Consider the following 6024-nt stretch of genomic DNA (forward strand, 5'->3'; position numbering starts at 1 on the left):
TGCTACCACACCTGGGTTTTGCTGTGTTGCCCAGGCTGGTCTAGAACTCCTAGGCTCAAGCAATCCTGCCTCAGCCTCCCAAAGTGCTGGGATTACAGGCTTGAGCCACCATGCCTGGCCAAGGGTCTTTTTTATATTGTATGAAGTACTCTTTCTCCAACTATTCTTGTTCATTTACCAGCCAGTGAAGATTCTCTTGAGGGCTGACAAATACAGATGAGTATGGGGGCCCTTGCACCAAGGAAAACAGCCTTACATTTAAGTGCCCTGTCTCCCAAACCCCAAGGCCCCGCACTTCTTCGTTTGGCCCCTAGTTCATCCTGCTGTCCTTTGAGCCACAGGATTTTAAAATATTTTAATCTTATTTTCATAGCAGTTTTTTGTTTCATTACCAGTGAAGTGCAGTCATTGTTTGACCCTGTCAGGACTAGCATACAATCAGGTAACTAGGAGTTAATTTGCCCCGTGAGTCCTTGGAATTTTAACCCCCACTTAGAGCACTGTTGCTATGGGAACAGAGTCCTCCAAACAATGAAAAGTGAACTTTTTCAACATGCTGATTGTAAATGGAAGCCTTCCCAAACAGATACTGTGTTCCTCTTTTCTTTGGATTTTGCAGATTATATATCTTGATTAGATTAAAATGGAGGAATTTGCAGCATGTGTTGTCATATCTAGCCCTGAAAGTTAACTGGCTACAGTTACCGATTGTTCACAGCACCATTGAAAGCATTGACTATAAACCGCTGTACTGCGCTAAGCATTTTGTTTGCACTGTTTGGCTTAATCCTCACGACCTCACTGAGAGGTTTTCATTTGATGAGTCCCATTTAAGGAAAAGGAACCCAAGACTGGGAGTCAGGGGCCCAAGGTCACAGCTGGCAGTGATGACCTTGGAATGTCCTCACAGCTGCACGCCTGCACTGCTCACCAACACAGCTGATCATCTGCCTTTTCATGTGAGCTGAGCTCCAAATCTCATCTGTCCAGGCCGTCTGGAAATCATCAACCCCACTCGCTGGATCTCGAAATTTAGTTTCAAAAGGCTGATGTAGTGTTTTCAATTAAACATGACCTAAAATTAAGTAATAAACACACTGGATGTGAGTTTTTATTTGCAATTTATTCAGAGCTGGTAGAAAATGTGTGCTCCTGGATCAGTGCCTTTTTTCTCCTAAATCAGTTGAGAACAACGACAGAAACTAAGTTCCTCAAACATCTGCCCAGAGCACAACCGCGGGGAATACGAACCGCAGATTTTCACATTGGTTTTCCATGCCTGTACCCGTCCTGTCTCCCACAAAAATTACTGCTTGAGGCCCAACCCCGGGGGAGAAAAAGACACCCCCTCCCAACTCCATGACCTATTAGCTTACCATCCTATCGGAGCATGGTTTTTGTTGTTGCTTTACGGCAACGAAGACTTTAAAATGCACTCATGAAGCCATCACCTGGAATCTTAATCGTGCATTAATTTTAAGTGTCTGATTTTTAGCTGCAACCAGTTGAGAACTTTTCAATGAACGAAAATGAGGGAGGGGAGACGTTAGTCACTGCCCAAAAACAAAACCAGAGGAATTGTGATTGAACATTGCGCTTATCAACCCCACAAACTAATATGAAAATAGGAAAAGAGTTTGTTATTTTAAAAAAGAAAAAAGGGCCAGCCTGGGCAATATAGTGAGACTCCATCTCTACAAAAAATAGAAAAATGAGCCTCGAATGTGGTGGCACACGCCCGTGCTCCCAGCTACTCGGGGCTCAGGTGGGGGGATCACTTGAGCCCAGGAAGTTGAGGCTGCAGTGAGCTGTGATCGGACCACTCCACTCCAGCCGGGTTGACAGAGCAAGACCCTGTCGCAAAAAAAAAGCGGGGGATCCTAAGGCTTGGTCCTCACCCCTGAGGCTCTCACTAAGAGGTGCCTGGAAGCTCCTCAGACCCCTGCCTAGGGTTCAAGTGATCCTAAAAGCTGTACAGCATCAGCCTCTGTGGGATCCCCGACACTGATGAAATGTAATGTGTGGCCGTCTCCTCAACAGAGCTCCATTTTACCAAAGCTTATGTAGACACCACATACATGAACTACAAACCTATCATGTAGATGCTACCCTGCCTCATAAGAACAGGCTTGACTGTCCTGCTTCACAATAATAATCTTCACGATGATGATCTAATAATGGTCAAATTCTGTGTCCCTACCGTAGAAACCAGAATTTGACCATTTAGTCACATTGGTCTTGCAAAATGTCCACCTTCCAAAAGAGAATAGTATTGCTTCCCAATAATTAAGAATAGTCTGGATTCAGGATCCAGCAGCTTAGAAGCATTTAGCTACCAATAGCAGAAATCAGCCCTTTTAATAATGGGGGGATGTATTATTTCACATGGCAAGAAGTCCCAAGGGAGGGCAGCTCTGGAGCGAGTAAATTCTGCACCTCAGTAAAACTAAGAGCAAGACCGGGCCAGGCGCGGTGGCTCACGCCTGTAATCCCAGCACTTTGGGAGGCTGAGGTGGGTGGATCACCTGAGGTCAGGAGTTCTAGACCAGCCTGGCCAACATGGCGAAACCCCATCTCTACTAAAAATACAAAAATTAGCTGGGCGTGGTCGTGGGCACCTGTAATCCCAGCTACTCGGGAGGCTGAGGCAGGAGAATCACTTGAACTCAAGAGGCAGAAGTTGCAGTGAGCCGAGATCATGCCATTGCACTCCAGCCTGGGTAACAGAGCAAGACTCCATCTCAAAAAATAATAAAATAATAAAAATAAAAAATAAAAAGACCAAACCCCACATTTGTTCCACCTGGGTGCATCCAGCCAGGGAATGCCTTTCTCCTTTACTTTTGTCTCTCAAGAGTGAAGAAAATGTTTCTTTGAAGGTGTTTCCACCCCACTGCCTGTGCCTAAAACAATGCTGGCAGACAGGACCTGCATGATAGGTTGAGCAGTGTGGTTATTGTTTTTTTGTTATCACAACTCGGGTTGGGGGTGCTGCTGGCATCAAGAGGGTAGAAACCAGGGACGCTGCTTTCACACCCATGCACAGGACAACCCTCACCCCAAAGAATGGCACAGCCCCAAGTGTCAACAGGGCTGAGATTGAGAAATCCCAGCTTAACCCATTCATGAGACCACCTGAGCTTGGTGCAATGGTTCTGCTGACAGTTTCTGGACCCTCAGAGGTAGAGACATACAAGAACAAAACCAGGGTTCCATCAGAAAGGAAATCAGAATCGTTACTGGGTGGATAACCTACAGTGTTTGCTACAGACCTTCCAGATGTAGCTTCTAGATTATAAACACTGGTAACACTGGAGATGGTTAAATCGGAATTAGCTGGCTGTCAACCTTGGTGGCACATTAGAATCACCTGGGGAGCAGTTCAAAGGCCCAAGACTGGGCAGCACCACAGAACCCTCACATCAGAATCCCGGTGGTGGGCCCAGACAGCAGCGTTCATTTTAGACTCTAGTGTGCAGTCAAAGTCGAGAACGTCATTCAAGAAGGCCTGTCTGCTGCAGACCATTCGATGATGTAATTCACCAAGTTCCATGGGATTCTTCCACGCCTGTGTCAACCCAGCTGACACCTCCAACTTGGACAATCAGGGCTTTGGCCCCTGTTACCTGGTATTCAACTCAATCCATGTGTCATGCATGCCTCAACAATTTGATTGTGTCCCAACTGTTTGAAAATAAGGATTTCTGATCCCTTGGTAACCGGATTCAGCTTCAGATCTGCCTGACATTTTCCCTGCCTGTCCTCTGCCAGGTACGGCGCTAGGTGCTTTCACCTGTATCATCTCATTCACTCCTCAGAGACTCTCGAAAGTTGTTGACATGATCAAAAGGTTTTCCAGCTGGAATTCATCTCCCTCTAATCAACCTTCAAAACCTCCATTTGTAAACCATTGCTGTAGTTTTATTACCTCTTACCTTGGTCTTTACAAGCTGCTGTCAAAACCCAGTAAGTGTTTCCAGAAAGAAACTTTAAATATTACATATCTTAAAGATCTTTTATGCAGAATATCCAGTTAATTTTGATGGGCTACGGATAATCATCAGAAGAGCCATTTCTGGAAATGTAAATAATATGGCTATTTCTTTTAACAGTGCGTTCTCCTGAAAACATAAGACCATTTGACTGATTCTGCTCCAGAATCTTATTGAGGCAAAGGACTGGACCAAATTCTTCATGGAACAGAAACCCAGGACTGGTAAGTCCAGGAAATGCTGCAAAACAATGTCCTCAAAAGAAATCAGCCTTTCCCGGCCAGGCGCAGTGGTTCACGCCTGTAATCCCAGCACTTTGGGAGGCTGAGGCGGGCAGATCACGAGGTCAGGAGATTGAGACCATCCTGGCTAACACTGTGAAACCCCATCTCTACTAAAAATACAAAAAATCAGCCGGGCGCAGTGGTAGGCTCATGTAGTCCCAGCGACTCGGGAGGCTGAGGCAGGAAAAATCATTTGAACCCGGGAGGCAGAGCTTGCAGTGAGCTGAGATTGTGCCACTGCACTCCAGCCTGGGTGACAGAGGGAGACTTCATCTCAAAAAAAAAAAAAAGAAAGAAAGAAAGAAAAAAGAAATCAGCCTTTCCCTTTGATAGGTATCTCTCCTGTGAGCCAGGCTCAGGTGCGCCTCAATTAGAACCTGTGTTCACTGGCGCCATAATTAAGAATCTTAAAGGGAAATAATCTTTTGAAAGCCATCTGTCAAAAGTATGCAGTCTTGCTTGTAGAATTTTACAGAGGTTCATGGTTACTGTGGGTCGGTACTGAGTCTGTGAGCCCTCATCCCCGGGGCTGAACTTCCTATCAGAATCCTTGTCTGGAAGGGTTGATTGTGTCAGATGCACATGTTGCCAGCATCCTCAGAAGGAGAAACCAGGAAGATTCTTTTCCTGGGCCACTCTCATTTTCTCAAGCTTTGACAAGTCTTGACAGTGATCTGTGATCCAACTTTGTCTTCCCCATAGTGAAAAGCAGAACCCACAGAAACTCTCTGGCACAAAATCTCTGGAATCACTGACCCGGAAATTGTTCCCTACCATCAACTCTGCCAGAAATTTCTTGGATTTATTCAAGCTGACTGGTATTCCAGAACAATTGTGGACAAGATTTGCTAGTAATGCTTCCAACAAGTTACTGTTTAGCAAGTTCAGAACTAAAAGAATCCCTTTTATCCTAACACTGACTAATAAACTGGTGAGAATTCTTTGAAACACTTGTGACGAAATGGATGTTGTAATTTGCTCTTATGCTGTATTAAACACCATTGAGATGCTAAGCTCTTTCTTGCTTGGGACCCAGCCTGATGTTCTCTTCTGGACTCTTCATAACCCCTTCGGCAGACGACCCTGTATCTGGTCTTGGTTCTGAAAGGTTTGCAGCAGCACCTAAATCACTGAAGTTCTGGCAGTATTCATTCTTCTGCTCTCTTCTGATACTTGTTTTCCATGATCGGTCAGAGAATGACGGAATTTTTTTTTTTTTTTTTTTGCCTCAGATTTCAACAAAACATACATGGAAGAATATTTTCTTCCTTGGAGACATTTCCCGTAGGGCAGTGGTTCTTAAAATGCGGTCCTGAACCGGCAGCATCAGAATCCCCTGGGAACTTGTTGGAAATGCAGATCCCCAGGCCCTACCTAGCCCTACTGAATTAGAGACCCTGGGAGGGAGGTCCAGCAGGCTGTGTTTTAACACATCCTCCAGGTGATTCTGAGAGTGAGAGAGCCAGGGCCTTAGGGAATCAACCAGGACCTGAGGGCATCAACCAGGGCCTTGGGGCAAGGGTGTTGGGTTGCCCAGTATCCTTTAGTCTAATGGCTTTAGGGTCAAAGATGTCTAAACCAAAAAGCCTCACATGGCACTGATTAACATGCAGGTCCCCAGGGCCCCTTTTTGTAGATCCTGATTCAGAATATCTGGGACAGGGCTGGAGATTCATATTTTTAATAAGTTCCCTCATGTATTATTTTTGTATATTATTTCCCATGCACAAAAGCACTGCGTAGAGAAA

Source organism: Trachypithecus francoisi, unplaced genomic scaffold (genome assembly GCF_009764315.1).
Source record: "Trachypithecus francoisi isolate TF-2019V2 unplaced genomic scaffold, Tfra_2.0 Lachesis_group10, whole genome shotgun sequence".
Classification (NCBI taxonomy): Eukaryota; Metazoa; Chordata; class Mammalia; order Primates; family Cercopithecidae; genus Trachypithecus; species Trachypithecus francoisi.